Consider the following 24,984-nt stretch of genomic DNA (forward strand, 5'->3'; position numbering starts at 1 on the left):
CAAGTGACTTAAGCCATCCAGTTAGTAGGTTATAAGGTCCAGATGTGGGCCCAGCCCTTGATCCCACATCCAGCCCCCATTGCCCTGCCGTCTCTGATGGCATTAAGGATGCACAGTGGCTCGTACCTGTGGGCAAACTCTAAGACTTAATGAAGGGAGCCTCTGTATTTGACCAGCCCCTCCCAGCTGGGTTAGAAGATCCTCTTAGCTGTGAGATGCTCACCTCTAGGCTTAATCTTAGACCTAATTAGAGCTGGAAGGAACTTTCTCGTTTTATAAATGAAGAAGCTGAGAGGCTTAACAGGGATCCGCAGTGTCACGGTGTAAGCTGTATTGAATAGCCTGTGGCCGATTCCACATCCAGTCCCCTCACACCCACATTTCGCTCTTGCCTGGAGCTTCTGCGCCCATCCCTGGCCCATCAGGCCCGGGGGCCAGGACCGGCAGCCAGTGCTGGTGGAGTTGAGTTTGCCTTCACTCCATTTGACTCTGAAAGAAGGCTACCACCTCCGTGGTTCTCCCAGGAAAAACCCGGAAGCCCCCTAGTGTTGGTACCTGCTGGCTCTTTTCCTTTCCTCTGCCCGTCCTTGTGCAGAGTCCCAGGTACTCATGGCCAAAGCCACTCTGGAAACAGTCCCATCTTCTTCTGTCACTCCAAGATCTAAAGCCATCTTTCGTTTCCCTAGTGATGTTGGCTTCTCTGTGGCCACAGATGTGTGTGTCTGCTCTCCCTCTGCCCAGCATGATGATCATGAGACCCTTTGTGTAAAGCTGGATCATCTGATGGGTCTTTGGGAGAACAGCCCCAGGCACAGCTGAATGAAGGGGAGAAAAGCAGGGTGGCCATCATCCTCCCCTGTGCTTCCCCTCCTTCTTTTCCAGCCATGGATGTGAACAGGTAAATGTGAAGCCCTCCCTGCTTGGCTTTTGTCATCAGGTCCCTATAGGGTTCTCCCAGAAGAAGGAGAGAGTCCTTTCTGAAGAACACAAGGCATTTTCATTACTCTCCCGGAAAGGAGGCTTGAGGTGCTGGAGAGGAGGTAGGACGGGGGCAGGAGGCTAGAGGAGGTGTGGAGGAGACAGGGGGCTTTCAAAGGGGCCACTTTAAAAGTGCTGTTGCTGATGTGAAATGTGGCTCCGTTGTCTGTGGGGGAGGAATTCCTGACGTAGGTGACAACAGAGATCCAGACTTTATAGTACAACTTGTCGACCTCAGCACTATTGATGGTTGGGGCTGGATAATCTTTGTTGTGTGTATGGCGGGGGTTGGGGGGGGGGTCTGCCCTGTTTACTGTAGGAAGCTTAGCCGTACCCCTGGCCTCTGCCCACTAGATGCCAGTCACCTCCAGCAGATGTGACAACCCAAAATGTCTTCAGACATTGTCCTGTGTCTTTGGGCAGGAGGTGGGAGGTTAGCTTCTCTTTCCATCTGCATTGAGAACCATTCAGCAGATATTAGCGGGGAGCTGGTGCTTTCACCTACATCAACTCACTTAATCCCCACAATAACCGCATGAAGTGAGTGGCATTAGCCCCGTTTTATAGATGAGGAAGCTGAGGCCTAGAGAGGTTACATGTGAGTGGAGAGCAGTAAGTGCTAGAACCAAGATTTAGGTCCAGGTTGAATCTGACATCAAAGCCCATCACCTTAGAGATATGATTGCAAGGGAAAGAAGTGCCACTGGCGGGGTTTATTTTAAGGATAACAGTGGGATATTTTACAGGCAGCTCAAGACAGGAAAGGAGGTATGACTGGGTCTCACAGAAATAGAGTCGGAAAGTTGGGAGCCAAGTTTACATGCCTGTCTCTCGGCGCTCCGTGGCTGTGTTTTATGCCCGCGTCTTTGCACACGGTGGCTGGAAAGACATTCCTAGTCTCTGCTTCTCTCGTATCTTCCATGCCAAACCCTGTTCCCAGCCTTGTTTAAGTGCCTCCAGCTCTGTGGTCAGAAATCCAGGCTCTCAGGCGAAACAGTGTGATTGGCTCAGCCAGGGTGAGCGGCTTGCTTCTTCCTGGACCAATCATCTGTGTGTGTTGGGGCCTGGGAGGTGACAGGAGGAAGTGAGTGGCCTCCCCGATACCCTGAGCCCTTGCCACTGCCCCCTGGCTGCCCTTGCTGGCCCATTGCCATGATGGCAGAGGCCATCTGCCTGACACGTGGAAGCCAGGGGTTCTACTGGCCAGTGCCTGGGCCACAGTGTCCTGCAAAGTGATGCCATGGGAGGTGTAAGCAGACACATCTGTGTCTTCCATTTAGCAAACAAGTGGAGCCAAGTCAGCCCCCCAGAAATTGATCTTTACCAACACTTAATGAAGAGTTAGCTAGTTAATAGCCCATGACAAATCCAGAGGCCGTTAAGGGTCTGACAACCCGGACATTAACAGCAGCAGTGGCCAATTTCCAAGAGATTACTGACATTTGGGGCCATTCAGGAAGACATCCGGGAGGAGATACTCAGAGTTGTTTCGGGCACAGCGAGGGAGGGAGGAAGGGGAAGAATAAGTGTCAGCCTCGTAATACACATTGACATTGGCATCTCTGAGCAAGAGCACAAGTTGTTCGAGGAGCCTTTCCATCATAGAAGAGTTAGGAGCAGAAGGAATGGCGAACTTCAGAATTTCCTCGAGTTCACAATGAATCCAGCAGGCCCCCAGAGGCCCAGAGCCCTTTGGTGTCGTCTAGGGTTAGTCTGTCCCTTGCCCCGTGACTGGGTGACTGTCACTGTGACTGATCTCTAGCCGACACACTTAGGTGACTGTCACATGCAAATGAGCGCGGCCTCTTGCTTTGCTGTTGTATTAAGTCGTCAGCCTCTGGGAGGCATTCGGCACATGAGACAGGGAGCCCACTGGGCGGGGCACTCGGCCCGGCCCCTGCCCTTGGGGGTCCTGGGCTCAGAGGAACGACTGGCTGGATGGCAAAGAGGACACTGCAGTGTGCTGTGAGTCCCAACAGAATGGAGGTAGCAGATGTGGGGAGCACTTTCTGCGGGCCCGGAGCATGGCACACAGTCTAGACATTCGTAAAAGGGACCTCTGCGCTCCAAGAGCTCTTCCTGGGTGTGCTGGGGAAGTGGCCGGAGCCCTTGCCTTCACTCCCGCCTCTCTGTGATGAAGCGCTCTCAGCTCTGTGTGTGGTGTCTTCTCTCCATCTCCCGTCCTCCGGCCCCTGTGCCAGTCCTTGTCACCCTCACCACCACCAGCATCTCCTGTGTCCACTCTGTCACGTGTTCCTCATGCAGCGACCAGAATCGCCTTGTACGTCCCTGCTCACGATGTTCCGTGGGCTTCCTATTCCATGTAGGGTAAACCTGTATACCCTATAAACCTATAAACCGTGAGAGAGAACCCACCTTCCTCCTGGACCTGTGCTTTTTGGCCCCAGCTGCTGTCCATGGTGGCGCAGCCTCCCGGCCCGCTTGCTGTCCCTTAGACCCTTCAGGTTCACTCCCAACGAAGGCGTTCACGCTTGCTCTTCCTCCGTGTGGAGCTCCTCGCCCCCAGAACCCCCTGCCTTCTCCTCTGTCAGTCCCTCTCCACAGATCTCTCCGGCCACCCTTCCAGATTTGCCTCTCACTGCGTGCCCACCGTCACATTTTCCTGTTGTGTTTTCTTTGCAGTTTCTACAAGTATCTTGTCCATTTATTTGGCTGTGGTAGAGGTACAAACAGGTAAGAAATGGTTTGTGCTTAGGGACCTCGGTGAGGTGAAGGCTTAGGTGACGTTTGAGCTGGAACTTGAAGAAGTGCGACTTTCCAGGTTGCGACGTGGATGGAGGGGATTTCAGGAGAGGGAACAACGTGGGCACAGAGGCCAATGAGTGTGCCACCTTTCAGCCGGCACGCCTATAGCCCCGACTCCACGAAGGCAGAGTGGGAGCTGGTTGGGGCTGAGACCCCCACGCCAGAGCACCTGGACTTCATCCTATGGGCAGTGGGGAGGAGTCAGGAGTGCACAGTCGTAATGTGCTAGACCTGTTGGGTTCGCTCGCGGGAACCAAACAGGGTTTGAAAGTGAAGTCGTGTTTTTCAAAATAGGCAGGAATAACTGGGGGCCAAGTCTGGTGAGGAAGGGAGGGTGTTTGAGACCGGGAGCATCAGCTTGGAGTGAGAAGCAAGGAGACGCTTTGGAGTAAGGAGGCCTTGTTTGCTCAATCCATCTCCAACCCAGCAGCCACATGGCGTGGCATTCCTGTGTGTGACGGGTTTGGGCTTATCGTTGGGAGATCTGCAGTGGCCAGGGAAAGAGCCACGGAACCAGCAGGTCGTTCCCAAGAAGACACGTGCAGTTTCCACTGACGGTTTCCTCCCTCCCCAGCTAGTTCGAGCCACACACAAACAAAAGCGCTGCCTGATGAGGGTCAGATGCTCTTTGTAATTCCACAGCGATGAGTCTTTTTTGTAACGTCCAGATGTCAGTGCTATTTTGGGCAGATGTTCTGGGAGCAGTTGGTGATGACCTCACGAGGGCGTGACTTGAAAGACCAAATGACACAGCCGCTGTGAGTAAAGCCAGGCTCTGCTCTCCTGGTCTGTGTTGCCGGGGTCCCCACGTCAAGGTGCCCCCACATTGTTCCTGCCAAGAGCCACCAGCATGCCTTCAACTCCTCCTTGCCCCAGGCTGCTGAGTGAGCTCAGAACGCGTGTGAGTGGTCTGGGGCCTTTGAGAGAATTCTCTATGGATGGGGTACCTACACTCTGCTACAGGCCTGTGCTTGGCCCTCCACCTTGGGGCAGCCCTTGGTGACCGGTCAGCTTCTCTGTGAGCCTGTATTTCTTCATCTGTAAATAAGTAGATGGATAATCATCTTTTATAAAAAAGAAATTAAAAACGTAAAACCTGCCTGGCAGACCCGGCAGAGAATCAGGGCGTCAGGTGAGGTCGTGTGCACGGCGGCATTTCACAGAGCGAAAGGCGTCATACAGATGTTAATTATCATGGCAGCAGGCTTCTAATGCATCAGGCCTGGACTCTGAGGTGTGTAAGAATTGGATGGCACCTCAGGGGTTCATCTAGTCTGAACTTCAAGCCAAGGAAAGAGTCCTTTCTCAGGGGTCTCCAGCAGGGAATCACCAGCCTCTGCTTGGATTCCTCCTGTCTGAGGGAGCCTTGTTCTTTTCCAAGGTTCCCTAGTCCAGCCACAGGCAGGGTTCGGAGGGAAAGGCATTCCGTTCTGTGGAGCCCGGTCCCCGGTGATTTCCGGGTTCTGGTTTTCAAGCGACCTAAAGCCGTGCCTTCCAGAGTGGTAGCCCCTCCCCATATGGTTACTGAACACTGGAAATGTGATGAGTCTGAACTGAGATGTGCTGTCCGCACAAAATACACTCTGGATTGCAAAAGACTTACTGTGAAAAAGAATATAAAATCTCAACAATGTACGCACGTGTTACGTGTGTCTTAGGCGTATGTTCGTTCATTTTATGTTTGTTTTCATCTTTGCCATGTCGAAATGATAATCTGGACACACTGAATCCTAGAAAATACGTTATGAAGTCAGTTTCACCTGTTCACTTTTATAACGTGGCTCTTAGAAAAAATCGAATTACCTATGTGACTCACGTGCTACTTTATTATTCTTGGACAGCTCTGCTGTAGAATTACAGAAAAAAAAAAACAAAAAACCAAACACGTGGATTCAGCCTTTTCATCCAGCACTCCTTCAGATACATTAAGATAAGTATATCATGCCCCCAAGTCTTCTCGTCTATCCCCAGGTAGCCATTAAGCCCCTGCTGTGTGCCAGGCACTGTGTTAGGTGCTGAGGTGGGATGTGATGGTGGCCAAAGCAGGCTCAGTCCTTGTATTCCCTGGAGCTACACTTTGATGGGAGAGGCAGACATCAATCAAGTCTCACGAACAGGACTGTGGTTCTGTATGTGGCTTCTCAGCTCCCCATTTTCCTCCTTTTTAATGCACTTGTTATTTTACAGTGAATTTACATTTACAGCAAAGCTTGGAAGACAGCAAAGAGAGTTCCCAGACGCTCGTACCCACTTTCTCCTATTAGTAATGTCTTGTCTTAGTAAAATATACTTGTCACAACGAATGAACCGGTAATGATGTGTTCTCATTAACTGAAGTCCACACCTTGTTCAGAAGACGTTAGTTTTTAGCTAATGGCCTTTTCCTGCCCCAGAATCCCATTCAGGATACGATGTCATTCAGATGCCGTGTCTCTTTAGGCTCTCTTCCTGGCTCTGACTGTTTTGGAGACTTTCCCTGTTTTTGATCATCTCGGCAATTTGAAGATTGCTGGTCAGATATTTTGTAGGTGTGTCAGGTCTGATAGGTCTGCCGTGTTTTCTCGTGATAGACTGGGCGACACGGCCTTTGAGGAGGAGGGGCGCAGAGGCAAAGTACCATTTTCACCCCGTCCTGTCCAGGGCTCGTACTGTCAACGTGACTTATCACCACTGATGCTGACCTCGATCGCCTGGCTGAGGGAGTGTTTGTTAGGTATGTCCGCTGCAGAGTTACTCATCTTCCTCTTTTTCCTACTGTCCTCCTAAGAAAGCACATTAAGGAGAGAGGCATTATGCCCCTCCTTCTTGAGGATGGAGCATCTCTGCGTGTATTATTTGGAATTCTTTCGCATTTATCCATTCTCCCCCATTTGTCTATTTATTCCGTTCCTGATGTATGTCAGTACGGCCTCATGAATAATTTATTTTGTACTTTGGGCTATGATACAGTACTGCTTTAGATAGTTGTTTCAGTTCAAACTTTGGTTATCGGATGCTTTTGTAAGTGGGTCCTGTGTCTTTTTGACGTAGCCCCATCAATGTAGGTTTTTTGTTTTAGTGTTGTTGTTGTTTTTTAAACACTTCCTTACTTTCTGACACTACCAGCTATAAGATTTTCCAGACTCATCTGGTATTAAAATAGGGATACTTTGTGCACCTATCTTGTGGCGTTGTTCTGAAAATTGAGTTACTATAAGCAATGCTTTTTCCCGGTACACTTTTCTTCCTTGAGATGCAACTGACATATCTTATTAATTTCTGATGGGATATCTGTGTGTATTGCAAAATGATCCTCACGTTAAGTATAGTTAACATCTCTCACCACACAGTGTTATAATTCTTTTTTCTTGTGATGAGAACTTTTAAGATCTACTCTCTGTGCAGTTTGCAAATACACAGTACAGAATGATTGATGAACCGTCTCACTATGCTGTGCGTTACGTCCCCAGGACTTATTTATTTTATAACTGGAAGTCTGTACCTTTTGAACCCTCTCACCCATTTCACCCACCCCCAATACTTCTTTAATAAAAATTGCTTAACAGCTGTATCACCGCATTGAAGTTTTAGTCAAGCAGAAATCTGATTGATGTTTTTCACTGAAACTCCTCATAAGTCAGAACTCCTTGTTCCATATTTGTGTGATTTTTTTCTAATATGTAATACTTTCTTTCCCTGTTGATTCCCATATTGGGTGTTCCCACCTCATTATTTGCCGCCTGTCACAGTCTCCTGCAGCTTGGATTCCTGTGTTTCATTTCACAGCCTACCCCCATCTGACAAACAAGGCTCACCATGGTGGACAAGGTCACACGTAGCTCTTCCACCCTGCTGTACCCTCAGCCAATGGAGTTTGCATGTGGCCGTCCCTTGGCCATCGTTCCGCCATCTTGAATTAGGGCTATTAGGGAAGACATTGTCAGATACGATTCACTGTTGGCTGTTCCCTACTGTATTCAAGTTAGTGACCTTACGAAAATGGGAGAGGAGGTTGGGTTGGGCTCAATTTGTTTTCAGGAAAACCATCTTCACCTGACATTTATTGACATTTTTCTTTCCTTAAGAGTCTATAAACCATTGGTTAAATTCACTCTGTAACTTTACTGATGTTATTTCCAGAATCTGCCTGTTGGTCTCTATAAACTGGATACTTGCCTAGTACCAGTTTTGTGGTATTTTCTTTGTTTTGACACATTTTTCCTGTGCAGTCTCTGTGTGCTTCTGAAATTTGGTCTATATCCAGGACCTTGGGTGAGCAAGGGGCCTTGAAGTCATTGGAAAACATGTTTAGAAACCCTTTTTTTTTTTCTTTATTTCTGTGTTCTGTTTCCCTTAGAACCACTTTGTTCATTCTTTTGAGGTTGAAGAACATTTTCCTTGGTAGAAAAAAAATACATGTAAAGTTGTTCAGTGAGTTTGATTTCTTGCTGAACCATCTGCTATAAGTTGGAGACCCATCTTTTGCTGCTGCTACATCCTGCTCCAAAAATGCCTTTCTGAGGTTTTTCCACTTTCCAGAACCTCAGCCCCTTCTGGGCTGTAACAGTGCCAGGACTTTGTTTAGAAGTTCCGGCCGCTTCCATCATTTGTCATTAGCAATTCTCAGTTGATCTGAGCTCCCATTTAAACTACAGACTCGCCTTACTTTTTGTGTCCCGCGTGGTGGTGGGGAGACCATGTATTTCTGAGGGGCTCCTTCCAGAGTCTTACTCCCTCCAAGTTCCCTTTCACACTGTTTGCAGTCACTGTCCTAATACCCAGAGTGGGTCTGTGGTCCTGCGGGGTGGGTCCATCTAGACCTCCTGCACTTCATGCCCCGTGCAGAGAAGGCGCCCCTCCTGTTCTCTGCCAGCAGCTACATGACTGGGTCTCTAGGGGCACCTGAACTTGACTGTCCCCAGGGTCACCTCCTGCACCCAGAGTTATTGGGGAGAGAACAACCTCAGCTCCCCCCCCCCCCCCCATTTTTGTGTCTTGAGTGCGTGGTTTTCAGTTTCCTTCATTGTCGCCCAGTGGGTTCTTTCATTGTGGATGGACAAACGTCAGGCCACTTCTTCCCTTCAGCCAGAAAATAAGTTCTCAGATGTCTGACGGTCTCTGGGTCTGTCCTCTTCCAGTAGGGCAGCACTGACCAGGAACTTGCCCTTCTGATCAGTCAGAGTGGCCAGTTGGCTGCTACTCTAAGCCTGCCCCTGCCTGGGGGGAAGCCTGACGGACCCAGGAGTCCGTGCCTGGTTCCCTGTCCTCAGCTGGAGCTGAGGCAGGGCTGCAGAAGGTGGGGGTGGATCCCACGCCCCCTTCTGCACTGTCACCTGGGCAGTGCGTCATCGCACTGAACAAAGGGACCCCAGGAAGAGCCAGCTCTGGGAGAGAGGTTATTGGAGTTGTTTTCTTTCTAGCTTTGAGCTGCTTATTTTTTCCTGAAAATAATGTTTAGAGCTAAGAATGCTGGCAGGCATCAGACATCACATGCAGTGCCTGGAGAAGAAAAAGTGCAATGAATTTTCAATCAGAACATTGAGGTGGGCCTTGGGGACTAACGTGCCTGGAGGTAAAACACTCCTACATATGTACCCATAAGACCAGTCAACCCCTGAGGACCCCGAGTCCCAGAAACATAGGTTCCGCCTCAGGCATGGAGAGTCCAGCCTAGATGCCACTCATCACTTGTGTCTTGAGTTTTCAAAGAGCAGTGAAGAAGGCAGGTGTCACAGACATTGACAAGAACGTTTTGCTTCTGGGTGCAGGTCTCCTGTAGGACCTCCTGGGCCATCTCAGGAAGGACTAATAGAGGCTGCTTGGATCCTCAAAGTCATCCCTTCTCATCCCTCAGTGGACAAATGAGGACACTGGATTCCCCAAGGGAGAGGGAGAGGTCCCTTGTTCTAGGTGACAGCAAGAGAGAATAACAACTCTATTTCGAGCCCAGCTCCAATAATGATCAGTGACCATGTCTAACATTAAATGAAGGTCTACTCTGGGCTGGGCAGTGTTCAAGGCTCATGGCATTTGTAAAAATCCCATATTTAGTATAAATCTGGAAGATGCATAGTATTATCCCCAGATTTGTAGGTGGGGAGACTAAGACCCAGAGAAAGGATGAGACTTGGCCATGGGCACACAGCTGGTCACGGGTCAGGCTGTACTTGGACTTGAACTTCATCACCACCATTGTGTGTTTGAGGGTTGGTCGTGTGGGATTCTTGTCTGAGCAGGTCCACACATGCACACATATCCTTAACAGGTAGGGGGTCTGGCTCTACAGATTGGGAGACAGAGACTAAGTCTTGAGGGTCTAAGTTCAGTGTCCTTTCTACTATGCAGAGTTAAGAGCTCTGTCTAATGTGTCCATGGAGTTAAAGAAGGTGTGGGGTTCATTTCTTGAGTTTTTACCCCTTCTACTCTGTGAGTTAAAGTCAACCAGGGGCACCTGGGTGGCTCAGTCGGTTAAGCATCCGACTTGGGCTCAGGTCATGATCTCGCAGTTTGTGGGTTTGAGCCCCATGTAGGGCCCTGTGCTGACAGCTCAGAGCCTGGAACCGGCTTCAGATTCTGTGTGTCTGTCTCTCTCTGTCCCTCCCCCGCTCATTCTCTCTCTCTCTCTCTCTCTCTCTCTCTCTCTCTCCCAAAAGTGAATAAATGTTTTAAAAAAAATCAAGCAGCAGGCTGAGATCCTTGCTTCAACCTCGTGCCCTGAGTCTGCCTTCACATGGCTTGAAGGCAGGATGCTGATGCCTTTTGGAGTGTGGTTGCACCCCCCCTGGGTGGCCTCATCTGACAGCTGGGGCAGAGGAGAGCAAGCGAATGTGGTTTGTCATTCCATCCACTTAAGGACACCTGCTCTCTGGGAACCCTCATCACCATGCTCCCCACTAGAGACACCTGCCTGCTGAAGTCTTAAGTTGTATTCAGTCCTTGGGGCTGTTCCAACAACGTACCACAAATTTGGTGGCTTCAAATAACAGAAATTTATTCTCTCACAGCTCTGGAGACTGGAAGTCTGAGATCAAGGTGTCATTACGGTCAATTCCTTCCAGAGGCTCCGTGGGAGAATCTAGTCCATGCCCCTCTTCTCGCTTCTCGTGGTGGTTGGTAGTCCTTGGTGTTATGTGGTTTGTGGATGTATCACTCCATTTTCTGCCTCTGTCTTCACGTGGCTCTCCCTTCTGGGGCTGGTTTCCCCCTCTTTTCTCTTATAACGACGTCGGTCATTGGATTTGGGGTCCACCCGGCTAATCTGGGATCATCTCATCCTGAGATCCTTAATTCCATCTGTAATGTAATTTCTCAATAAGGTTGCGTTAGCCTCCCTAGCACTGGGGTTCGGATTTGACCAGATCTATTTGAGGGATGCTATTCATCCCACTCTGTCAGTGTTCCCTCATGGTTTATAAACAGTTCAGGAAGGAGTAAAGGGTCTTGGAGTAAGTGAGAAGGGGGGTGAGCCCTTCCTGCCCCAGCCTCCCTACCAAATAAACCAAATCCCTTTTTAGGGGAAAAGTCCCATCAGAAAAGAGAGGCTGAAACCAAGACCCTGGAACAGGTTTCTAAAAAGGGCTGCGTTGTCTGTCTGTTCCCAGGAAGCAGATGTGCGCCCTGCAGCTGGACTGGTTTAGCCATCCCTGTGCCCTGAGGCAGGGGGCTGGATTCACTGACTTCCCACAGCCCTACCCTCACCTTGACACACGTCCTCTTCTCTGGCAGCACATGCACTTCCTTGGAGATGTCCCACTACCTTGTCTGTGTCCAGCACCTCGCTCCAGGTCTTGGCAGGACCCATGCCTGGCCTGCGGGGAAGCTTGTCACTTGCCTCATTGTCCAGCCTGTGAGCAGTGGCTGGCGACGTGCCCGCCATGGGTTCTGTGCCCCTGACCAGATGGCACATGAGGAGCCCAGTGTTCTTTGTTCCGCAGGAAGCCTACTGGGGCTTCCCTGGATCTAGAAAACAAAACCATGATGGGTTGGGGGGGAGGGGGCAGGTACGGAGGCCTTCGTGGTTAGCACGGCAGAACCTGTGAACGGCATCAGCCCAGCGTTGAATGCCATGCAGCTCTAACAGCACAGACGGGCCTCCAGTAAAAGCCTATCAGTGTGTCGGATCTAAGTTTCTGCAGCACCGCTCTCTACGTTCTGGTATCCTCTGTACCTAAGGATGCACCTTACACATGTTAATTGCAGTTACTGTTTGTGAATTAATCGACATTTTCCTTTTCGCTCTCTTTGCACTGGGTCTGGTATGTGGTAGGTGCCCCGTAGGCCAGTCTTGTTTGGGGCGCTCTCCTCCTTCCTCTGCCCTGGGAGTGTTTGGAGGCTGGCTGGCTCACGCCCACTGCTCAGCCCCAGCAGAATGGCAGGGTCGCACCTACCAGGCTGAGAGCTGGCAGAAATGAACCGGGACCTGGGTGAGACGGGGAGCTGGGCTGAGCGCCACCCCAGGGATCACAGAGGGAGCCCCCCCCGCCCTCCGCTCACATATGAATCAGACGCCTGGTTCCTGTAAGAGCTGCCCCTCTGAGAGTCCCAGAAAACTGAAAATTCCCCGGGATTTGTTCCTTCAGTCGATCCCGAGGTATTTTCCTACAGTGATTAGCCCTGAAATCTCTAAAACCCCAAAGGGCCGGTATAGTTTCTCTGGGAGGACCTTGAGGGGGCAAAGAGGAGGAGGGTGTGCCCCTACCTTCCTGCCGATGGTGATGGTGGCCGTGGAGCCGTGGGAGTTTCCAGAGCTGTGGAATGAGAGAAGGGGCAGGAGAATGCTGGGCTTTTTGGGGCATGCTCCCAGATACCCTCATCGCCCCTTCAGACGCCCCACAGGCTTGTTCCTGCATGAACGTGTGCACCCCTACACCAAGGGGTCCTCCTTCGGGGCCACAAGGTTTGGCTACATGCACAGGGAAGGGGCCCCACTTGGGAAAGCCTGTGGCAGCCACCTTCCTGAGGCCATTCCAGAGAGGCACGGACAGAATACTCCCCCAGCACACATCCCTGCCCCCCCCCCCCAGGGTCCCCACTCCATCCAGGCCATTCCTGGAGGCCCCGTTGAAATACAACCAAGAGCGAACCCTGGACACTGAGGAACTTCAACCAGGAGGCAGACAGAGCCATAATCCAACCCCAAGCCTTTCAAACACCTGTACAAAGAAGGCGAACACACACAATTTATTTCTTACTCTGTTCCTGAAGGTTTTAAAGTATCAAACAACCCTTGCGGGAAAGAGTTTGGGTGAACCCGTAGCCCCTCAACACCAGGCCTTAGAAGGAGCAAGAATGTCCGTGTGTGAGTGAGGGGCCCTGTCAGGGGCGCTCCTCGGAAGTCATCCTGCTCTGAACTGGAATCCGAGCCCCTTGAAAGGAAAAGTTTCCTTTGGGGGCCCTGGAGACACCTGTTGGCGTCTTAGGTGAAAAAGTCACTGTGGAAGATAATAGAAGTAGAATTTCAGGCTAAAACTGAAGAGAGACCTTTATCACTTCTCATGATCACAGCGATCTCAGGTTTTCTCCAGAATTCCGAGGGCAGCAGAGGGTTTTACGTACTTTGAATAATCGAATTCGTCTTTTGCACCTGCACAAGGGAAGAGGGAGAGGTGTTTCCGTTTTGGAAAGCTGTTTAGTAAAGCTGTTTGGGAAGACAGGGGGGAGGTGGCTCCCTTAGGACCAGAATCCCTTAGGTGGCTCCCTTAGGACCTCCACCTGTGGCCCCAGCTAAGCCGTGGCACCCGGGACCGTGGGCAGCGTGGCCACCTGTGCTCCCGGAGTGGCTGCCCTTGGCTGGGAGGAGAGGTTAGTGTCCCGAGCTGGGTGGTGTAGGTGTGACCACAGCTCCTTCCCCCTCCTGTGAGAGGGGAGGGCGAGATCAGGAGTCCCCCAGCACCGCCGCTCTGCCCGGGAGCACCGGGGCGCTCGGCTTCCCCTGGTATCTCTGAGGAGCACAGCCCGTGTCTTAGCTCAAGTCTCCCCAGAGCCCAGTCTGGCAGGACCTGTCACAAGGCTCCTTGCGGCCAAGAGAAGCTTCTGCCTGATGATGAAGCCGTTCACTCCCACACTCCTGTCTCTTAAAAGCCTTCTTGGGGGGAGGGTGGGGGGGTGGGGGTTCCTCCTTTCCTCACTCTTGGTGGAGTGGTTCAGGGTTTTTCATTTGCTTTCTGCAGCGGACTGCAGGGAAGGGGAAGGGATCCCTGTCTGCATGACCTTTTCCTGTGATTTGCTCACATCAGGCAGCAAGCTTGCCTTTTCTGGCCTTGCTCGTCCGGGAGCAGGGTGGCCCTCCTGCCTCTAAAATGAGCGAAGGAGGGGAAAGAGCAGAGAAAACCCCAGGGTTGCTGTAAGCCAAGAGGCCCGAGTTGGTGGTGCCTCCTAGTGCCATCCGGGCACTAGACGAACATTTACTCAGAAGGGAGGATCAGGTGACAGTTTATTCAGGGGACCCCTGGGCTATCAATGCCTTGGGAATTCTGGGAGTTCCGGTTAAGAGGTACTAAGCATACCCTTTGATAATCTCCCAAAATAATGCATCCGGTGGGTTCACCAGCATGGACTCCTCCGATCCCTCATTCGTAAATATTCCCTAAGCACTTACCAGGATGCAGGTCCTGTGCTGACTATGAAGGATGTGTAAAGCCCGGTCCCTTGCTTCTTGCTGTGGCATAGCAGTTAAATGAGCTGCTTTCGGAACCTGCCTTTCTGGGTTCAAATCCGTCTCTGCCACGAGTTCTCCCGTGAGCCCAAGTAAGTGGTTTACCGTCTCTGATATTCAGCTTTTTCACCTGTAAATGTGGATGAAGAGAACCCATCTTCCAGTGCCCTTCTGCTTATTATCTTAAAATCGAAGCACTCAGCACGGAGTAAGCACTTGACGAAAGTTGGCTCTTGAAAGATAATTTGGAGGGGTCTGTTGAGTGTGCATCCTCCTGATGTCTCTGTCAGCTGGCCTCTTTAGCTGCTGCTGAGGTCTGCGTGTGGCCCAGGAGCCCCCATGTGCTGTGTGCCTGGGTGTGGGCACCATCTTGCACACGGGAAAGAGGAGAGGACACTGGCTTACATCAACCCATGGCCTTGTTCAGCCCCATGCCTAGAAACCAGAGGACTCCAAAGTCAGCCCTCTTCCTTTCTGCATGGGAATACTTTCATTTTTTTAATTATTTATTTTTTTAAATGTTTATTTATTTTGGAGAGGGAGGGGCAGAAAGGGAGAGAGAAAGAATCCCAAGCAGGCTCCACGATTTCACTGCAGCGCCCGATGTGGGACTCCATCCCGCGACCCTGAGATCGTGACTTGGGACAAAATCAAGAGTCGGATGCTTAACTGACTAAGCCACCCTGGCACCCCTACTTTTATTTTTTTGATAGAAGATTATCCTGAATGTTACCTGTGTCAGCCCCAGGGCTGAGGTTGGATTTCTGTAACATCCAGTCCTCTCGGGCTAGGGACAGGAGCTCGGTCCTCTGTCAACTGGCGCCTCTTGGCGTGGGACCCAGTGGTGATCAGCCGCACAGGCCTTCATGTCATGTGGTCGGACTTACGGTATGGTGGCTGGACAGAGATCTTGGAGAATCTCACATTTGTTCTCCATGTGTAGATGACACCTAAGGACACTTGTAGCGGACGGTTAGAGTGAGTTTGAAACCCTTCCCTCCTAATGGACGAGTGCAGACTGTTCTGGAAGGATTGGTTTCCATTCCAGTCTCTTTCATCATACTGTGAGCCCCTTGATTCCGGTTTCAACAGAAGCCAGACAGCAAGACCCAGATATCAGCTCACGACTGCTGTCCTTTACATTATGAAAAACAAGATAAGGAAACACACACTCAGCTGGGGGAGGTTGGGGATGTGGAAGAAGGGACCACGGACCGCTAAGTGGCTGCCCCAGGACTCTCCTCCGTGAGCCCAGGCAGGGAGGCAAGGTGTCCCCAGAGTTCTGTCCGCACCCTTCTCCCTTCTCGCTGCGTAGGCCCCCGGGCCTCCCTCCGCCTTCAGATCCCACAGTCAGGGAAGCACCAGCAAGCACATTGGCCCAGAAGTGCTAGTGACTTAAAGAATACTTCCTTTCCACATGAATTTGCATATTTTAATTGAAGGCAGATGCCTTAAGTTAATTCAGTGCAGCAAACTTGCTGTGAGCATTTATTATACCCAAAGGAATAAGATTCTGAGAGCTCAGTGGGGCGGGGAGGGGCAGCTCTGTGGGAAGGTGACGTTGGAGTTCCATATGGGTTTCACGGGGACACCTCCAGAGCAGCCAGACCCTGTCCAGGTTGGATCCGTCTCTGAGTGGTGCACAGGGACCAGGAGTCTGGTATGTCAGGAGGAGGACCCCGGGAGGGGCCAGAGGGCCTCAGGTACCGTGCAGGAAGGTGTGTCTGAATTTTGAGGAGGGGCCGGTATGCTCAAACTTGTGTCCCGGAGCAGACAAATGTGGTGGCTGTGCCGTAGAAAACTTGGAAAGGGCAGGGCTTGGCGAGTGGGAGACCAGTTGGCTCAAGGAGTGAATTTCTGACTGGACTCTTAGGTCCTGGTGCACCATTGCGGAAGGCACTTGGGGACGGTGAGACCCAGAGGCGTAGCCCAGAGACACTCTCTGACATCCAGGCCACTCTCTTGGGCTCCTGCTCGCACGGCCTGCTCAAAGGCTCAGAGTGAGGTCACTGAAATTATCATTTTGGTCCTTCTGCCGGATGCTCATTAAGGCTTTCCCTGGAAATCAGTGTGCCTGGAAGGCCTGGCTCCCTCCAACCTCTCTCCCACCCCAGGGCAGTCCCGGGAGGGTGCCTGGATCAGGGCCTGCTTGCCTCCTTCAGATCCCTTTCGACTCGTCGGGAGGTACACAGCCCTGTAACTGGGCCAGTCCTTTGGCGTCTCAGCGTTTCTCAAGGTAGGAGTTGGCGAGAAGGAAACACCAGGACAGAAAACATCCGCACAGCCTGTGCTGTCACATCTCCCAAAAAGGACAACGAAAGTGGGTAGCTAAAAATAGCCCCTCGGGGCTCGTTCAGGTCTGCTTGGAAGTACTGAGCTCTGAGCTAGAGGGAAGGAAGTTTAACCATTTGGGAACCTGTTTCACGCAGGCGCCTTTTGAGGATGTGGCCATGTCAAGTGAGTATGGATCTCAGCAAAGATGGGTGTGTCGTTAATGTGACAGATGCTTATCATGGCCCCTCTGCTGTATAGACAACCAGTTGAATCCGTTTCAGTCAAAACCCCGGAAATGTGGGTGGGGTCCTTGGAACGCCACAGTGGAGTGACAGCTATTTCAAAGTCAAACAGGCCTGGGTTCAAATCGGCTCTGCTCTCTCTGTTGGCTACTTCTTAGACTCCTGGGCCGGTGTCTTAACTTCTGGGAGCCTCTGTTTCCCTGTCTATAAAGTGGGAATGGTAAACCCATTGCAAAGGATCATCAAAAAGATTGAATGAAATCCTATAAACTCACTGCCACCTTGACATAGTGTAAGAAACCTTTTTTTAAAAAAGTCATCGAGCAAGACGTTCTGAGTTTTGGCTTTTTCCTTGGATTGTCCTGTTTAACCCTTAGGGTTTAACCTTTTGTTATGACGTAGGTACTAAAGGTGTCCTCATTTTATAGAGGAGTTGAATGAGATTTGGGGTGGGGGGGTGTTTAACTTTGGGCTTCATACCATTGAGGACAAGTTCACCTGTCCATCATGCTGACCTTGCAGGGGTTCAAGCCCTGGGCCCCACATTAGAAAGACTCCTAGCAGGGTCCTGCTGGGATTTCAATAAATGACCCCCCCCCCCCATGGGTGAGCCCCCTGCTGGAGCTTGTGCTGAACTTTGCTTCAGGGTCTCTAGAATCTTCCCCTCCTCCCCTGCCTGCAGAAATTACCCTAGAATTTAAGAATCAGTTAGCTGAATTGGAGACTCAATCCCCCCCCCCTTTTTTTTTTGCAAGGAGAAAAGGAGAATGCACTAGATCAGTTAGCTGAGTTGCCATAAATATGTGGCCAGTTTTTCCTGTGTGGCCCCTGCTTCCTGCAGTAATTAAACAGGAGCCATGTGCTCAAACTCCTTTATAGCTCTTTTTAAAACCTTCTTATTTCTTTCCTCCCTTTGTGTTGAAGCCATGTGATTGAGGTATAATTTATAGACCATGAACTTCACCCGTTTTACATGCACACTTTACAGAGTTGTACAGCCATCACTATAATCTAATACTAAAATATTCACAGCTCCTCTGCTATTTCTATTTAAAAGTGCGTAAAAAGTTACATGCTGGTCCTATTGAGCTCGTGACTGGAGAGTGGAAAATAAGAAAGTTCTGCATTCAGAGGTTCGAAGTTTCTCCAGCCTTGGAAGGGGCGTAAGGAAGGAGCTCAGGATCCAGGATGCAGTTTATGGGTGGTGGTCACAGAGGTGAAACAGAGGAAGAGCGGGATCCGGTCATGTCCAGTCTGCCTGCGGGAGGCCCCAGGGTTGGTCCCATGCTCATGTCCCTGGTGGGACCTTGTCTTCATCAGGGGGCGGAATTTCTGGGAGGTATAAACAGCCTCTAGAGGGTTGACTTCCTGAATCCCTCTCCAAGGAAGTGGGAAGGAGAAGCCTGGCCCCAGTGCAAATTCCAGAGAGAAGTGGGTATGCTTGTGATGTGATCCAGTGGAAAGAACCGGTAAAGGCAGGTTTCAGTCCTGGCTTCACCAGTGACCCACCGTAAGCCTAGTACCCTCATCTCGACATTGGAGAAAACAGTTGTTCCTGGTTTTGGCACTTCTGTGAAACAAAATGATAGTGTGCATACAATGGGGTGGGGGGGGGCGGGTCTAGGATGTAATAAGGGCTCAGTAAATAGCAATGATTGCTGCTATTGGTAAAGATAAAGCATCGTCCGAGAGAGGCAAACCTTGAACACACCATAGAGATGTTTTAGGTGATTTGTTTAGGGAAACAAATGCATTTGCTGGTGAGTTCCAATTCACTTTCTTCTGTTTACTGCATTAGTGTGGCTCTAGACAAGTTGCTTGACTTTCCCAAGCCTCAGTTTCCCTCATCTGGAACATGGGTCTCAGGATGGCACCTGGCTTGTAGAGATGGGGTGGGATCAAATGAGACCGTGCACGTAGAGCTTAGCTCGGGTCTGGCACCTGCCAATGCCCCATCAAGGATGGCTGTTCTCTGTGGATATTAAGTTCTCTGTGCCTCAGTTAACATCAAAGTCCACATCTGCATGAATGCGTGAACCCTTGAAAATACAGGCCTAATGAGGGGCCTCAGGAGAATTTGGATGCAGTTGTGCTGTGTCTCTGGGAGTCCCTGTTGGCTGGTTTCACACCTTGTATGTAAGTATAGGGAGAGACTGAGCTGGGCTGAAACTGGTCCCTGAGGACCAGTCCTGCTGACATCACGCAGGGCATGTGGGTCTGCGTGCTTTAGAGCCCACTGGTGTGTTGTGGCCCATGGTGGCCAGACCGCCGTGATCACACGCCCTTCCACAGACCGGGGGGAGGGGCCCCAGAGCCCTCTGCGTCGTGCCAGCCTGCCTGGCTGCCTGCTCTAGCTTCACATTAGGAAGGGCCATGGAGTCCTAGCAAGGACCCATAAGCTGAATCTCAGGGCCACCCTTGCTTTTTGTAACATAGAGAAGTTGGACTAGATAAGAAAGAGCCTTGATTTTGAAATTTCTGTGGAGCCCAAGGGTTCACCAAGGTGCCTCTGAAGCCCTGGAAGAGGGAGAGGGGGATGGGGGGGGGGAGGGAAGGGGTCAAGCAGTCTCCTCTCCCTTCAATCAGAATATCTTTCTGTTCACCTGTTTTAGATTGGTCTTTTATGTGAAATTTCTTTGAAGAAAGACTTCTGCAAGAAGAGAAAGACAGTTCTGGCCTCTGCTGGGCGAGAGTATGTCCAAGCGCATAAAGCATTGGGGTTGTCAGACACCCCTCTCCAGGGAAGAGCCTCCTCATCCTTGAGCAGGGGTTCCAAGGGTGGCAGGAGGTGATCCCCCAGCCCCCGAGAGGATAGGCAGGGCTGGGGGTGGGCAGAGCCCCCTGGCTGGTCACTGCAGGAGAGGGTAGCCTTGTCCATTCATCTTGGAGGTCATGCACATGTTCTTGCCTCTGTGCTTGGCGTTGGTAAGGGCTGGAGGTGCTGTTTTTGGGAAGCGCCTGGAAGGGCTCTGTGTCCAGAAATCAGAGCTTCCCCTCCACACCAAGACTCACCATACACTCCTCACCGTAGGAGGGCAGAGCAAAACTAAGCCCCCAGGAAGGGGAGATGGTCCCTTCCAGCATCTCGGTGGCCCACATCCCACAGTGTGGCTTTTTCCTCTAGTGTTTAAAAGTCAGATGTAGGCCCCCTAGTCATCAAGTTCTTACCGGCTTCTGACTTCAGCTTCTTTTCAGTGTCCACTGTGGACTTCTAGAGGATTCCACCTATTTGCTGCCTTTTCAGTCATTGCTCACTGAGGGTCTCTGAGGCTACCAGAGAGCAGGCTCTGCCCGAGCCTTTGTCCATAGGAGACTGTGTGCTCTAAGGACTTCAGGCCCTGCCCAAGTCTCCGTCTCTGCCACCAGGAACTTAATCAGCAGCTTGAGAACATGGTTTTCTTTGCAAGGAGACTCACCCAAAACAGTAGAAAGGGCTGAGAGTGGTGAGAAGCGCATGCCCGGTTGAATCAGTGCCGCACACCTTTCTGGGAGAGCTTCATATGTTGTAGGCGGCTTGCTAGGGACTGGGGGTTAGGGGTGGTTGAAAGGAACCTCCTCTTGGGGCTTTTGCCACCAGTAGGGTCCACTGCACCTGCCTGACCGTTGCAGAAAGTGCCATGTGTTCATCTTAGTCCTGCTCTTTTGTATTTCTCCCTACATGCACGCGGGGAGCTGCCGGGGTCACCTTCCTAGGGCATGGTTCTTCTACCCAGAAACCTTTCCACCTGCCCACAGCTGGTTTGTGGGCCTGAGTCTGAGCCCAGCAATCTGGGTCCCCTGAGATCTGGCCCGGACCGGTTTACGGCCCACCGCTCTGGGCCACGTCCGGTCGCTACATCCCTGCCCTTCCCATATGGTGTCCTCAGCCCTGCGTCCCTTCCCCTCACCTCAGCCTGCCAGCGCCCTCCACCTGGGTCCCAGGCCACATGCCCTCTGTTCCTGAGGGAGAAGTGAGGAAGCTCACTGCCCAGCAAGCCAGCTGAGGGGATCGTGCTGCAATATGCCCTGCGTCTGCTTCTCTTTGGTTTTTCTTGTCGTAACACAAATACGAGGGACTTCTCACACACGGGCTGCGGGGAGACTGACAAACATGGTGTGGTTAATACATTAACCTGGTGTTGGGTACCCGGGTGGCTCAGTTGTTAAGCGTCTGACTTCAGCTGGGGTCATGATCCCACAGTTCGTGAGTTCAAGCCCCACATCAGGTGAGCGTGAGCCCTGCTTCTCTCTCTCTCTCTCTCTCTCTCTCTCTCTCTCTCTCTCTCTCTCTCTGTCTCTCTCTGCCCCTCCTGGAATTCTCTCAAAAAACAAAACAAAAAACCCAAAAAACAAAAACAAACAAACGAAAAACTACCCACTAACCTGGTCAAGTAGTGTCACCAGCAGGGTCATCAAAATGCATTAAGTATCGTCTAACTGCAAACTGACCATGCTATACCTTTTGGGACTGCCTTTCCAGAACCAGGATCATCGAGGCAGACGACTATGCTTTGTGGCCTCTTGACCACTTGGAAGCAATGTCACCTGGCCCAGACACTGCTGGGTGACATCATGTGTTACGGGCATGATTGAGCTCCAGGGTAGAGACTCAGGAAAACTATTTGCGTTCTTCATAATTGGCATGCTTTCAAAGGAACGCTTTAGCAGTAGGGCTGCTGTGATAGAGTCTGAAATTAGGCTCTCCTGCCCAGCGAATCGTGTTCTAGGTGACCGACCACGTGAGTCCACCCCCCACCTCCACCTCGCTTCCACTTTCAAGTATGAATCAGATGGTTTACTCTGTTCTGCTTTCCTCTTCAGACAGGAAAACGGGCTCCCAACCTAATTAAGACAGCACTTTGAGTCTGTAACCAAATTCATTCGCAGCCCGACTGTGCTGGGGTGCCAAGCTTCCCCTGGCTGCCGCATGCTGCAACCCTGATTCAAATCCTTATCATTTATGCAGGCTGAAGCTACTAGAGACATTTTTAAAAGTTAACCCTGCTCTTCTCGTGCTTGATGGGGCCACGCGGCTCCTGTCACTTTGACCTCGGTCGGTAAGGAGCCTCCACGCTAAAGGAAGCCTCGAAACACGCTCATTAATTAACAGCTGCAGGCACTTGGAATGTTCTGTCCGGATGGCGCTAATGGCCTCACACCTTTGGCAGCCAGAGCTGGAAAGTGGAAGAGTCCCAGACAGAGCTCCTCTTTTGAGCTACCTGCTAGCTCTCACCCCTTACACGGGCTTGGAAGCCACACAGCCGTGACGTTAGTTCCCAGCCCTGCCACCACTAGCCATGTGACCCAGGAGGTCCGGAACCTCTCTGGACCTCACCTGCCTCATCTGTAACACGCTAGGCCACACAGCTGTTTCATGGGGCGATTGTTAGAGTCCCACAAGCATTTGGGATTCCCATGCTGTGCCAGGCACCGTGCTAGGCCTATAAGGAGGCAAAGTGGAATAATACGAGGGATGTCCTTGCTCTCAGTAAGTACGTGCTCTTGATCAGTCATTCCAAATCAGGGGCACTGGTACCCCCAGGGGCACTGGGCCATAACTAGAGCCATTTTTGGTTGTCAAGACTGGGGGTATCTAATAGGCCGATGCCAGCCGTGCTGCTAAATATCGTACCAAGCACGGGACAGCCCTCCACAATCAAGAAGGATTTGCCTGGTCTTGTCGCTTGCGGTGTGGTCGAGAAACTCTGATCCAAGTAGACCAGCCCAGATGTCTAAGCAGATAATTTCAGGGCAGTGTGATAGGAGTTAAGAGCATGAAATAAAGTACTTGTGTTCCGGCGGCCTGGATTTGGTGGTGCTCGGCGACAGGTCACCTGCTGTCCCCCATGCAGTGCTACCCCTTTCTGAGGACTCACGTGGGTAGCAGGCATCCAGAGAAAGAAAGCAGACTTTGCATCAGCTGCACAAAAGAGGTGTCACTCCAATTGATGTGAGTCTGGCTCGTGTGATCCGATGCTCTCCTGTCGGTTCCAACCTTGTCAAAGCCCAGAGACAGAGGGGACCCAGAATAGGGCCAGGCCTGCTGCAGCCGGGGGGGAGGGGGGGGGGGCGCACGGTGGGGGGGGGGCGCACAGTGGGGGGGGGGGGCGGTCTTCAGCAGTGAGCATTTCTTCGCACTTGTCTTTCTCATCTGAAGGCTTGCAGCCCCGCACAGAGCTCTGCAAGGCAGAATTCTAAATGAGTCACCGCGTGACTCACTGGGGAAAGCCCTCCTCCCCAAGAGCGGTGGCTGAGAACCCACCCAGGTGACATAAATCCACTTCCTCTGTTCCCTTCTTGCCTCTCCCCACAAAGGACTAAAAATAAAATGTAAAACAGCTGGATGACTTACTGCGAAGACTTTCATACTTCCGCAATAAGACAATAAATGGAAATTTTTTTAAAGAAGTCGAACTGAGAGGCTAACCCAAATTAGAATGCAGGAAGGTCACAGCGTGATGGGGAGTTTCTTCTGCTGCGTGGGCATCAGGCTCATTCAGAAGCGGTGTTTCTCCAAACAAGTCATTGTCCCAAAGAGGCAAAGAGGGAGTGGAAAGAAATGAGCCTAATTCAGGAACTCTCAGTCCCAACATCAGTGTTCTCAGGAAATCACTCAGCCTCTGAGCGTTGGTTCCTTGGTCTGCATGTGGGGGGGGGGGGTGTCTTGATGGCACCCCACCATCATTTGGAGGATAAAGAAGTTTAGGCAAGTGAAGGGGCTTTGAAGGTTAAATAAGCTTCTACAGTTACTGTTAAATGTTGGGGTTGTGATAATAGCATTGTGGTTTTGTGTTTATCTTTATTTTTTTAAATGTGCATTGATTTATTTTAAGGGAGAGAGAGCAGGGGAAGAGCAGGGAGAGAGAGAATCCCAAGCAGGCTCTGCACTGTCAGCATAGAGCCTGACCTGACTCGGGGCTCAGTCTCACATACTGTGGGATCGTGACCGGAGCCGAAACCAAGAGTTGGATGCTTACCCGACTGAGCCACACAGACACCCCTCATGTTTATCTTTTGAAGAGAGATCCTAACATACTTATGGACAAAATGAGGTCTGGAATTTGCTTTGAAATTGCACAGCGACAGGAGAAGTAGCTGGGGTATGTGCAGCAAACCGTGACTTTACGACAGTCGGGGCTAGTGATGTATATGTGGGCCTTCATTCTTCTAGTCTGTTCTCCACTTTTATATGTGAAATTTTCCATCCTTTGCAAATATCTACCTTTTAGAAAAGAGTTCTGCAGATTGGGTAAGAGCTGGGTGCCCAGCTGAGTGACTTCGACTCAGTAGGAAACTGTTCCCCTCCAGCCTTTTGAGAAATGCATGTCAGAGACAGAGCCATTTGAAACTAAGTGTCACCTATTTTGGAATAATGTTCCTCTGGCGTTAGGGATTACAAAATGATTGGTGGTTACAGGCGCTCTTCCTGCCGGCCGATGCTAGCTGGCCGGTGTGCAGGGAGCTGAGACAGAGCAGCGGGTCTGTGGGCGGGCTGTGGCCTCTCTTCTGGCCCTAATTCTTCAGTTGTGACACCTGGGGACACATCACTTCATCTTGCAGGCTCTTTGTGTCCCCACCTGTGAAGTAAGGAGCTGAACCATCTCTCAAGAAGCTGATTGACCGGTCGCTCTGTGACTGAGCCTAATGACTACAGGCCCTTTGTAGGGTCAGTCCCGGCAGGCACGTCATACAGGATATGTTTTTGCGGTGATTTGGGCGCCTGGCGGTGACGAGCTCCTGTTGCTTCCACTGAGTAACTTGCACCAGCGCCGAGGGAGGTCTCTGAGCCCAGGGACTGTCCTTCCTCGCTGTCCCCAATGGCACAGTTAATGGACTGATCAGTCCTTCCCTTATCGAGATGCCTGGAGAGCAAGGGCGGCGTGAGGCTTTTTTCTCGTTTCTTCGTGGATTCCATTTTTTTCTGGTTAGTTCATAGATGTCGAAGGATTTTGGAGGGGCAAAATGGAGGCTTTTTGAAAGAAATTTGGAATTCAACATCCCATAGGCTCAGACACCCTTTTTGTTTGTTGTTTCTTTGTTGCTGTTTTTTTTTTTTTTCTCTCTCTCCCATCAGCGGGTCTTGAATCATATATTCGGAAGGAGATTTGGCCC

At 51.1% G+C, this 24,984-nt stretch overlaps 1 protein-coding gene across 2 annotated transcripts in view; it reads left to right on the forward strand.

The window, feature by feature from the left end:
• The window catches only part of SLCO3A1 (solute carrier organic anion transporter family member 3A1), a 310,466-nt gene that overhangs the window by 184,407 nt on the left and 101,075 nt on the right, over nt 1-24,984 (forward strand). The gene's annotated exons all lie outside the window — the stretch shown is intronic.

This window comes from Panthera leo, chromosome B3 (assembly GCF_018350215.1).
Source record: "Panthera leo isolate Ple1 chromosome B3, P.leo_Ple1_pat1.1, whole genome shotgun sequence".
NCBI classification, from domain to species: Eukaryota; Metazoa; Chordata; class Mammalia; order Carnivora; family Felidae; genus Panthera; species Panthera leo.